Source organism: Pezoporus wallicus, unplaced genomic scaffold (assembly GCF_028554395.1).
Source record: "Pezoporus wallicus isolate ANWC-B61680 ecotype Strahan unplaced genomic scaffold, APGP_CSIRO_Pwel_v1 contig_593, whole genome shotgun sequence".
NCBI classification, from domain to species: Eukaryota; Metazoa; Chordata; class Aves; order Psittaciformes; family Psittacidae; genus Pezoporus; species Pezoporus wallicus.
In genome coordinates this window covers 4,383,357-4,396,140 of record NW_026642342.1, presented here as the reverse complement: position 1 = coordinate 4,396,140, position 12,784 = coordinate 4,383,357, and the positions used below count along the sequence as shown (strand labels likewise).

General features: G+C 36.9%; 1 long non-coding RNA gene across 2 annotated transcripts; it reads right to left on the bottom strand.

The window, feature by feature from the left end:
* Positions 1-348: 348 nt before the first annotated feature.
* LOC130609777 (uncharacterized) lies at positions 349-11,205 on the bottom strand. 2 transcript variants are annotated; one of them, XR_008974868.1, is made up of 3 exons: positions 11,143-11,205; positions 6,237-6,403; positions 349-417 (listed from the first exon to the last, which is right to left on the bottom strand). It is a non-coding gene; the product is annotated as an uncharacterized LOC130609777 (long non-coding RNA). The 2 variants fall into 2 exon arrangements; XR_008974867.1 differs by lacking the exon at positions 349-417 and adding an exon at positions 2,704-3,040.
* Positions 11,206-12,784: the final 1,579 nt, after the last annotated feature.

The window sequence follows — 12,784 nt, the reverse complement described above, 5'->3', positions numbered from 1 at the left end:
CATGTCCTTTTTATGTTGAGGACACCAGAACTGCACACAATACTCCAGGTGAGGTCTCACGAGAGCAGAGTAGAGGGGCAGGATCACCTCCTTCAACCTGCTGGTCACGCTCCTTTTGATGCAGCTAAGGATATGGTTGGCGTCCTGGGCTGCGAGCGCACACTGCCTGCTCATGTTCATTTTCTCATCAACCAACACCCCCAAGTCTTTCTCTGCAGGGCTGCTCTGAATCTCTTCTCTGCCCAACCTGTAGTTGTGCCTGGGATTGCTCTGACCCAGGTGTAGGACCTTGCACTTGGCATGGTTAAACTTCATAATGTTGGCATCGGCCCACCTCACAAGCGTGTCGATGGAGGGAGGGAAGTCACCAGTGCATTCTGCAAAACTGGGTACCGTTTTGCAGATTGATATGGCAACCTAAAGACCAAGAAAGTGACAAATCAGCCAGCAAGGAGATCTTAGATATTTAATACAAGGGCCAACAAAAGAGCTTTACAAGAGCCTTAGAGGATTTGGTCATGATGACAGGTAAAATTCAGACAGACAAATGCAAACCTACACAGACAGATATCTTGACACTGAGTACTGAATGATAAGCATTGAATTGGCCTTTACTATTCATAAGAAAGATGTGAGGATTAATAGGAATAATTTTGTTAAAGCATCAGTTCAGCATGTAACAGCAGTCAGAAAAACCAAAACTACATGGTACAGAATAGCAAGAAAGGTCTAGAGAACACTACTGTGTAAACTGACAGTTCACATCTAGGAATGCACCTTGTATTTGGCGTTTCCCATCACTCACTTCCCTTGTCTGAGGGATAGATACTGAAATTAAGGTTTAGAAAAGGACTTTACAGATATTCAGAGGTACGAAAGAACTTCCATCCAAGACATAATTACATAAACTCTTCAGTCTGAAAACGAGATGACTGAGGAACAGATACAATAGATGTACTGTACCTTGAGTGGCTCAGAGATGCTATACAGCTATTGATAGTTCATTCTTTCTTCCAATAAAACTTGTAATATCCTTTATAGTAAGTACTTACCAAAAAGGAGTGCAAGCTTCCACTGAATGTAGTATGTTATTTTTTTATTTACATTGAGAATTTAATCAGGATACATATACCAAAATCTCCTTTGGAACACAGTGCTTTGTGAGCTCACTAAATAAGTATTTTTTTTTTCCTGGAATGAAGCATAAATATTCTAGTCCAGTCACTTCCCTAAGCTTTTTTAGAATGCTGAAATATGTAAGAGTAATAGGTAGCCTTTGTGAATGTAATTCCCATCCTCTCGGCTCTTGATGCTGTTAATCAGATCTGAGGCAAATGACATTTTAGTAAGATTTCTGAACTTAAAGTTTTGTACATTTAAAGTTCACTAGACTGTACAAACAGTCCCCAGACAAGATGCTCTCAGGTATCCTACAAGGGTTTGTCTTAGTACTTTTCCTTATAAAACCTAGTTAGTTCAAGCTGATTAAATAAAGTTGGGTTTAAGTTCTGTTAAAAATCACGAACAATTAGGACATTTATTTTTACACATTCTGGGCAATTTATCTGGGGATGTCATCATGGAAAAATCTTAAATTTTCCAGGCTGTGTTAAAAGAAACCCAAAAAAGTAGCATCTGTATTATTGTTATTTGACTTACTTGATAAAACACCAAGAAATTACAGTTTTATCATCTTGTTTATACTGCATATGTCCCAGTACAACAGATGCCTAGGAAAGTAACTAGAGTAAAAGTAAAAATAAATAATTAAAACAACCGAAGTACAAATTATTAACACTAAGGTATTCAATTTTTTGGTCTATTTTAAATTATATCACGAAGATCTTTTCATATTCAGTCATGGTTTCTATTTCAATTATACAGAAAGCAAGTGTGGCATGTTGGATTCCTGCCCCCAGTTTAAAAACAGGCGCTTCGCTCTATAACATCTCACATCCATTCCTTAGAAGCATGAACCAACCTTTTCCATCACTTGCAAATAATAAATAATTCAATAAAACAAGATTGGATTAAAGCAGGAGACTGAAATCCCTCTACTCCCAGGCACACTAAACCCATAAGAAACAGGCATTCTGCATACTAATTCAGAGATGGTATCACAAGCATTTCAAAGAGCTGCTTGAATGTACCATATGCCTGGGCTCTCCACAACAATACCTCCCAGAGTGACCGCATTAATTAAACCCTGTACTAGAGCACAACCTGTGGGCACTTCTCCATGAATCTGTTCCGAAGTTCCACACAGATTTCATTAACAGATAAATACATCCCAAAGGGAAAGTGTCCAAAATATTTTAATACACTGTATTTAAAGTTCCCTTTGTAGCCAAAACAGCCTCATGTGATGTCCAAATTTCCACTTAGAGTGAGCTCCCAGTGTACGCACAACTACTGAGAATGGACTCAAGAGTCCAAATAGCACCAAATGCATCATTCCCTCAAGTGTCAAGTGTCAGCACCAATGAATCTGAAAATAAAAAGTCCCTCAAAAGAATGTGTCTCATCAAGAGGAAGAGGTTCTAGGGGGGCTAGAGGGCTTTTCTTTACACTATTAACTATTTTAAATAGCTCAAGATACATGTTATGCATCATTATTCTAAACTAAGTAATCCCAGTTCTTTAATGTTATAACGGATGAAGAGCAAGACATTTATGAAGACGTCACTTAAAGAATAAAAAGTATTCCCTGATTTTTTTTTAATCTTTTTTTAAAGCATGCCACAATACTTATAATTGGAGTTAAGAAAACATCCACTGCTTGGGTGAAAAGGAGGGGCAATGTCTTTCCATTCAGAAGGCATGGGAGTCAAAGCAAGGGGATTGGCATCTGTGTCTGCTCCACCTGGTGCTATGAAACAAACTATTTTTCTGCTTCTTTAATGTTTTGGGAATTTGAAGCCACTCAGCAGATCTGTAGGTAGGTTGTCAACAGCAGCTCCAACCCAAACCACACTTAATGAATAGTTCTTTGATTGAAGGAATTGGTGAGTCAGTGACTCCACTGGTTTCTGAATCACAGCTTTAAAGAAACCACACAACAAAAATCCAGATAATCTAAAAACAAATAATGGTGGCTAACCATTAACTAGTCAATGCTGCTAACATTCATATGAAATGTCCTGATTAGTACAGATATTGCACAGAGTATACTTACTATGAGGCCTAGGATTTTTCATTTTGCTTAATCAAAAAAAAACCTGCTAAGCTTTCTGAAAGTAAATAATCAGTAAAAGAAGTCTTAGACTAAGATTTTCAGGCTTCCTGAGCATTCTCTTTGTTTTAAGAGCCATACCCTAAGGAAACACTGGTCAGTATTAGTCTCTGAAGAAATCTGTGGCAAAATTAGAAGTAAAAAATTAAATCAGCATTCTTAAAGCATATTACTGAGTGCTTAAAAAAAAAAAGAACAAACCAACCAAAAACCCAGCAGCCCTGTCCTGAAGCTCTGGCATTTAATGCCACTAGTCCATAGGGAAATAACTGCATGGGGCAAATCATGCAATAATTATGAACATAATTAATGTATGTGATTAAATGCTCAAATACTGTGTATAACATGTACTTTAAGAATCAATGGAATCTCTGATTTAATTTCACTGTAGCCTTAGCACAACTGTAAAAAATAGAGCAAATACAATTACCAACTTCTTTGTAGAAGACACAGAGTAGTTTTTTCTAATTAAAAGGACTGACTTTAATGTACAAGAATCATTTAAACCAATTTAAAAATCTCTGTAAAGTCTGAGATTTACAGAACAAATATTTGATCAAAAGATTGCAAAGACAATCACAAATTTCCAGTGACTACAGTAAGCAGTAAACCAGAACCCAGATTCTTAGAGAATTCAGGTGTAGACTAACAGGATTAAATAAGTCTTGAAATAACTTAATTAGAGGTGCAGAATTAAGAATTAAAAATCTCTGCTTTCATGTAATCTAGTTTTCTTTCTGAAAGGATCTAAAATATTATGTTTAAAAGCTGCTTACCAGTTTGCCATGTAGATTTGTGTTCCAACTAATAAGGCTGTTTGGCAGCATATAAGATTGGTATTTATTTCAAAAACAAGGTAACACTCCCAAAACATGCACTTACTGAAATTAAACCATATTCCCTTCTCCCCTACCCCAGGGTCCCAGACGAAAGGATGGGAAAGGAAGAAAAGAAAATCCACAGAAGACACCAGAAATCATTAAATTCCAGCTTGCCAGATGACCAGTGTTCAAAGTGTATTACCACCTGCCCCTCAATAAACTCTCTTTCCAATCTTATTGCTTATTAAGAGATTAAGACCTTACTAATTAATCAACAAGAATTATAAACGTAGCAGTTTATGCTCTGGTACACTGCATTTGCATTACAGGGTAGAAGAAGCACAGAGCTATAATCCATTAATGCGATAGAATGAAGGAAAAAATTACAACATAAGCCTTTTGAGTAAATGGATAATAAATTTCTCTCTCCACCTCTGAAGCTCCTACCAGCATTTCTAGTTTTGAGAACAGAGAGTACTGTACTATAAAGGGTCTGGAAAACATGCAAGAGATCTGTTAGAAACTAGACTTTTTACCAGTCATCTTGTTAAAATCTATGCCAATACTAATCATTAGGTTAAACCTGAGTACTTCCTAAAATTACATTTGGTCCTTATTTGTCTCTGCATGGAGTCTTAAATTAGTCGAGTTGAATCCCTCACACAAAAATTATTAAAGGACATGGAAAGGCTATAACTGTATCTGCAAAAAGCCAACTCACTGCTGCCAGAGTAGAAGCCAAATTCAGGATGTCCCCACTACTGAGAGACTGCCAGCTGTGACTGTTGCCTTTGGAAGCCACTGGCAGCTGTTAGAAAAGAGAGGATCCTTCCAGTTCCTGTACTTTCTGCTAGCAGCAGGCTTGGTGGCTATGCGGCATTCAGGTCTTAAAGGCCTCATTTATGTCAACCTGAACCAGTGCTCTAAGTGTCTGTTGTTGTTGGGCTCTAGCCCAATAGATTTTTAAATTTCTTAAACATCACTCCCTGTGTACAGAGCATTTGATTACAGTCTTAATAGTTGAATTAAAAAAAATACACCTTCTTATATACAGTGCATATTTTCTTCCACTGACTCATATTGCAGGTCTTCAGTATTAGTTTAGCAGACCTTTGGCATACTTGACATTAATTTCACTAGCACAGATTTTTGTCATGTGGTATAAAAGACGTTGTACATGATGCCTGTTACAACCCAGGACACATGACTGCTAAGCAAAATAGAGGATAGAAGAATTGTAAATTAGTTTACAAAAATAAAACTTACACTTTCAGCTAAAATCTTTTCCAAAAGGATTGTGATGCAATACAAATAACTGGTCACCAGGCAGGCCATTTATCCATGACTTTTTTTAACAGTAAAGTACAGCAGATGGCTTTAATTTCAAAAGGCAAAATGTTTTTTACTTTTTCTTATCTCTAAACTAGGTGCATCAATTTCACTCTTCCTTCCCTAGATGAATTTCTTCCCTGTTTACTTCTCTTATGCATAGAAAAGAATGAGTGAAAAGACTGTTAACATTTGCTACAATTAATGCTTTTCCTCCCCCTTCATTTTCCTTTTCATGAACTCTAAAACCCATAAACCCAGGAAGCTGGAAAAGTAGGGCTAAAGTCTCCTGCCAGTTCCTCCCTACTAAACAATGTATAGCTATTTCCAACAGCCCAAAGCTTTTTCTATCACCTGGCAGGCTTTGGTTTTCATTAGCTCTTGAAAATAAAACAGTGGTAAAGAAGAAATCTGGATCTGGTCTTAGCATGACTGTATTTCTGTCTCATTAGTCATAATACAGTGTTCGTGGTGGTTGCACTAGTACGGACAACACCTAACTCAGGGTAAAACATATGAACAGAAAGTTATCATGCTGAAACTTGCAATGGCAGAACGATTATATACTGGACAAATGGTTTGCATCACATTGTACTGTTAGCCTCAGAAATGATTCACTGTGTCATTTAATGATCATTTGAAGTACTGTTCTACCCCTTTAATGCTTTAGCAAACAAGTTTCTAAACATTTATTTGTAAAAATGAACTAAAGTAGCCTCCTAAGTAATAGAGCTTCTTTTTTAAAAATGCATTTGATATAGCTAAACATGCCATATTAAGTCATTACAGAACCACTATACTATGAAAATTTTAAGGAGTTAAAACACCTATGTAATATTTAAGTGAAAACATACCTTAAAATTCTAGTAATTCCATTGCTAATTTATGTTTCTTGTCCATCAATGAAAAGAATTAGAACTAATCTGATCATATATTTAAAGTAAATTCATCCTCTCACTTGGATATTCACTCATGGCAGAGATGCACTGTCCTTCCAGTCAGATTCTCCTTAACAGTCATCCTACAGAGACAAAAAAAGCACAGATTAAAAAATGACAAGTAACAGGACTGAAAAGCAGGTCTCAGTATGATTTATACCTGTCTTCCGGCATAAAGTCCCTAGTCTGTGAGGAAGCAAAAGACTTTGGGACATATCCCTATCTTGGAATACCAAGGTCAGAAGACAGATTTTGTAAACAAGGAGGGGACCAAGTCTGTGTAAATCTAAAACTGAACTTACCCTAAGCCTGAATAGTCTACCTCTCAATATTTACCATGTCTAACTTGGGCTCTTCTTACAGGTTCCTGAGGTAGCTTTTTTATTTACGTAAGTCTGAGAAACCCAGTTCAGACAAACTGACTGAGTTCCTAGTTCAATTCCAGCTAAATCAGCCCTTGCTGGTACCAGCACGTCAATTAAAACACATCCCTTCAAATCCAAACCTAAGAAGCAAAAATTACTCATCCGGAAACAGCTGCCACTCAAAATCTTCATGTAAGTCCAGGCAAACTCCCGCCTACCTAAAATGAGATGGAGAGACATTGTCAGAACATGGCTTGGCTTTTCTGATCATTCAGAGGATGGCACTGTACCACACACTGGATACTGTATGGAATTTTCTCATAAATGTTTTTATAAAGCTCTGTAAGGTAGTATACTATTAAATATGAAAATATAAAATTAAAGTACTTTTGTCTTAAGGGATCCATTTAAAGCCCGGTATGTGTAATTAAGTTTTACAGCATAAGACAGAAAATGTTTTGTTTTCTCTTTTAAGCTAGACAAACCAGCAGATACAGTCAAGGTGTGATAAAACTGAGGACTTCAAAGCACTAAGTGAAAATACTAATAAACACTAATTATATGAGGCTGACATTTTCAAGATAACCAAAAGTTAAAAAAAACATAAATCCTTTAACTCTCTCTTGAGCTTCTGCTTCTGTTAATCGCTTGCAGAATTCATCAATTAGTAGTTACAAACACTAAGCAGACAAACCTCCACTTCTCATGACATGGTAACATGGTAACACTGCCCATCTGTGGTTTAATTGCACACTTAGGACCACAGACAATTGAAGTTAAACCAACAGATCTGTCCTGCTGAAATTCAGTTAGTTTCCTTAACTGTCTGCTGTGAGAACATGCAGACAATGCATTAGCTCAGCTTGATAAAACACAATAGATATTAAAAAAGAAAGCAAGCCTCAAAACTTCAACATACCTCTCACTACCAGCCTTGAATGACTGCTCCCTATGCTTTCTATTAGAAAGATTCAAAGATGCCAGTAACCTTACAGCTGGTGACTGCAATAACAGAGGGTAACAAGACAGAAATAATGAATGCCTCCTTGTTAAGCGTTTTGTTTGTGCTGTTCCAAGAGAGATCTGCCAAGAACTTTCCATGCAAACCTTATTTTTCTGGGATTTGTAACTTGGCTGCAAAAACTCCAACATGATAATGCCCAGTTCAAAAGAATTCAGGTTACAAGTTTTAAAATACATTTTCACTATTAATACATTAAATTTAGAGTAAACATTAAAAAAATAGCACTTCATGTATTTTTTAGTTGCTTTATGGAAAAACCACTCTGGTTAGCAAGTTTGCACCCCAGATCATTATATGTTTTCTAACCTCTTGGTATTAAATAAGTCTGAAGAACTTTAGCATGAAAGCAGACTTGTGTGTGTATGGTCAGATCTCCACTAACGTGCACTTTCTTTTTAAGGAGGACTTTGTAAAACACACATGAATCACTCATGGGATTCTATCTGCTAAACAATTCAGTGGATTAAATCTGTGCTAATTCTTAATACAATTCAGCTGACCTAAGTATAAGGCCAGGTTGTGAAAAAATTGGCTAACACACCATTGTTACAAAACATAATCCTAGATTTTCCATGTTAAATTATGTCAGGTTGTTTTTATTTTGTTTTTAACCAAATGCTTCAAAGATTTGAGCTATTCAAAAGTCCAGTTTCAGAGTTCCTGTTTTCTTTTCTTGCACATGACCCATCAGGACAAGGTAATTTTGTTCAGTTCCTTGCCAAAGAAATATTGTTTCCTGTGGCAACCAGCAAGATATGTAGAAATTAGATTTCAGGCACAACACAGATTGTAGCCCAAGCTAAGGAAGTTCTCTTTCAAGCAACAGCTAAGTGTCAAGAAGCAAGAAGACTATGATAGTTGCCTGAGCTGTGAAAAAGTGGTGGCTTAGGTTTATACCTAAAAGGAGGAAACCTCCCAGCAATTCAAAACTAAGAGAGACAATAAAAACCTATCAAAAAATTATAAAACCTTTCTGAATATATCTAGTAAGATCATTTCAAAGGAACAGAGTCAGCAAACACCATGAGACAGAGCAGCTTAGAAGTGTTTCTGCTCATTTTCCTGACTAATTTGAGTTTTCCTTCAGGAAAATTTGTCCAGAGCACATTATCCCCCCAAATATCTCTACCTACCTTACAGTTCAACACAAATAGTAAACAAGTAATCCTATGGAACAACAGTTCCTCTGAGAAGATTTGTAATTCAGCAAAACATGCTAAGTACATCAGGACTTTAGCATTCTTGAGTTTTTACAAACTGAAGTAAGGCATCATACTCAGATTCTCATTCTGCTCAGCTCCAGGGTAAAGCAAAGCTGCAGGGAAACAGCTCCCCTTGACATTACTGATGTAAATACTTGAAAAATAGAGTATTACTGCACTATACAACCTGAACAAAGAAATAACATGGCTAGCCAGACAACAGACATGTAAGAACAAAGAGCTCCTACCAGATCAGTGGAACATAGAGCAAAAAAAGACAAGGTAGAGAAAAGGCTCCTGCATTACTGACGCTGTCTGCTCTGCAAGAAGCCACAAAGGTAGTCAATGGTTACAAGAGGGTGTTGGCCCTGGGAAGCATGACATGTCTTCCTTTAATGATTAAAGAGCCAGCAGAAGCACAGACACAGAACATCTCCATGCAGATGGCTCTTAATCTTCTGTTGATACACAGGAAGCCTGCTCTCTAGCAGCAGCGAGGATGTTTCTGTGGGACATAGCTCTCTTAAATAATGAAATCAAGAGCAATGAAATAATACCAAAGCCTTTTTTGTTATTGCTTGCCTGGTCTTACAATATCTAAAACTTTATCATTTTGACTATGAACTAAAATGGGTCATCACTTTGTTCTGCATTTCTAAAATGATATCCTGGGCTCTGACTAGAATTTCTATGACCTACTACAACATAAATAGCATTTATAATTCTTATTTTCTCATCTGCTTCTAATGAAATATTTCGCCTCCAGCTCATCTCTTTCCTCACAGAAGTCAAATAGTATTCCTAATTATACCAGTACAACCCCACTTAAAATGGTGGTAAAAGAGAAAAAACATGGCAGCATGCCCTCTACCTTCAATCCACTTGTTTCCCCATCTCTTCTGACCAGGACTTACTTCTTTTCCCCCTCTTTCAAGAGCATATCAGCTGGGGCAAAGACTCTCAAGAATCCAATTTCAACAGTTACTCTGTGCATAGCAAAATACTCAGCTGAACAAACTGAACCCTCATCAACAAAATCTGTTCTGTTCCCCCACATTCTCCAATCAGGCAATTGGTTCCTTTCTGTTAAGAACAAATAGAAAAGGTAAGAAAGTTTGACACAGAGACTTGCCAGACCAAAGGGAAACAGTGCCTGCTAACTAACTCTTCCCTCGCTAATTCTTCCCTCATTTAGTAAATTATAATCTGTAAGGACTGTACTGTGGCCGTTAAAACAGACCCTGGATTATGGGGGATTATGAAGCACTGTGCAGAAATGGGATTCTCTTGTGCATTTTGCCTGTCTCAGACTGCTTCCAGAGCAGCAGCCATCACAAGGGCTCAGACATTCCCTGAACAGCAAGTTTCAGCCTGCTTGTCCCCTTCCTTCATCTGTATCCAACTACACTGGCTAATACAATGACAGGGTTCTCTTTCTGACACCCATGATGATGATGAACACTCCTATTGCCAACAAGTGGGACCAAGACTGCTCCCCACCCAAGTGAGACAGCTGGGATAACAACCTGTGCTTTAGCAGAGCCATGTATATTATAAAGCAAGAATACCATATGAGGACAGAATAACCAGAGAGATGTATAAACCTTTTGTATGTAATTTATCTTTTGAGACTTTCTAGAAGAAAGAAATCATGCAGATTTTTTCTTTAAATACAGATATTCTGCATAACATCCCTAATCCAGAAACACAGTTACATACACACTTAAATTTAATCACGTCTGTAGCGCCAGAGATTTCAAATGGGAACCACACATTTGATTAAACTAAAGCTTAAAAAATAAATCTTTGTTAGAGCCAAGTTTTCATTACTAAATATATATCTATATATACACATTTAGTTTAAGGCAACTATTAAAATAATTGTTCTTTCCATGTTTCTAATATATATTGAAATAGGAGAGTACTTAAATCAAATGCTCTATGTGAGGCTTAGACATCCTATACATTTTTGTATATTTCACATGCTTCCAAATGAACTCTACAGCATACATCTTGTAAAGCTACTCAGAAAATTTTATAAATAAAAAAAGCTACGCCAAAAAAGAATTAAATTTAACAGTTCTATGCATTCAGGTTGTGATGACCTTACCATGCATGCATAATCAAAATCTCCAAAGCCATAAAGGGTCACTGTGTATAAATGGTTACAATAAACATCTTTGCTGCACTTTCCACAGACACATTTTAAACAGTGTACCAGCTATTTACACCTGCTCCCTAAAGTAGTCACCAAAAATTCATCCATAACATGCAATTTCTCAGGGAGGGAAACTGCCAAAAGAAAAAACAAAAACCAAACAAACAAAAATAAATCAGTGAAAAATCGGATCATGAAGATACATAGGAAAAAAAAAACCCAAACCTTCATCAGATAGTCTCCTACGTTGTTCCATTGCTTTTCTCTCCTCAGCCATCTTCACAACCAGCCCTTGCAAACAACAACTTTATTGCAATTAAATGGCACCAGAACATTACTGTTTGAACACAGAATTCTCTCCTGTTTAGTGCTGTTCTCATTCAGACACACATGGGCTTCAGTGAAAACTGAAAGCAGGGCCAAAAGATGGTGAACTGAAGTCTATTCATGCCCCACCGAGAAATCATGCATATGCTCAAAACAAATGAGCTTTTATGAACATTCCGATATTTCTTCACATGTAGAATCAGAATTAAAAAAAACAAAACAAAACAGCCAGTCACTTCAATGGACTACAGTTCAACAGGAAAAAGTGCACTATTTAGTATTCACTCTCATTCAGACTTTTTCACTAACTCTCGCTAACTGATTTATTCTTAGGCCTGAATGCCAAATTGGAAAACTAGAGTCATGCCCATTTTTCTCTGAACTGATGTGCAAATAAAGCATTATCCAACAGCTACCATAATGATAATAAGATTACATTTGTTGTTGTTGCTCGAAGTGGTCTTTTGAATGTAAGTTTCTCCCCAGACATTTATTTTACAGCTCTATTTAAAGGTTATATTCATAAAATCACATTAAGGATTTTCATTAGAAAACACGTGAGGCACCAAGTGGCCATGAAAGAGACAGTACACAGATTTCACCTAATGAAAGAGGCTAAGATCTATTCCACATGTTTTAAAGTTTATAATAGAAAATACCAGTTATACCAGGGTATTCATGCTCTTCATAGAGAACCTGGCAACAGTGGAATGTCAAAGAGAAAGGACTGGAAATTAGTGAGCATTGCACAGCACACATGGGAAGAAAAGTAATCTAAAACCCCCTAGCATGAGCACAATTCCAGGAGATGAGCAGAACATGAGAGCAGCCAGTGTGAAAGCCAGGTTAAAAAAATTAAATATCAATTTACCCTCAGAAAAGATGATGCCCAAGTGACCAGAGAAAAAGACAAACAAACCAACAAGCCACAAGCGTCAGATGAGATGAAAGACACTGCCTCTCACAGACCACAGGAAAGGGACAGATCTGTTCCTTGGTTAGACCAAGTGGAATCGACAGGAGGAGGATGGAAATTCTTTTCCTCCCTTCACAGAGCCACATTAGGTCAAAGCCAAGTTCATGAAATTAAACCCATGGCATCCAAGTATTAAGAGAAGTGACTTAGATACCACACTTAATTCTCATTGGTCAGCTTTTTGGTTGTCCAGATTTCAGTAGTAAATGAGCGGAAGTAGCTATTATTCCACTGTTTTCCATTTTTTACCTGTATAAAGGAAAAAAAAAAAAAATCACAGGCAATCTAATTAAACTGTCACACAAAGCTTTATTTTCCCTCTGACACATGACTACTGAAATCTGAAAAGTTCATAAGCTGTTTTCTCCACTTTTAAATGGCTCAGCATTTTCTGGTTACAAATTAATAGAAG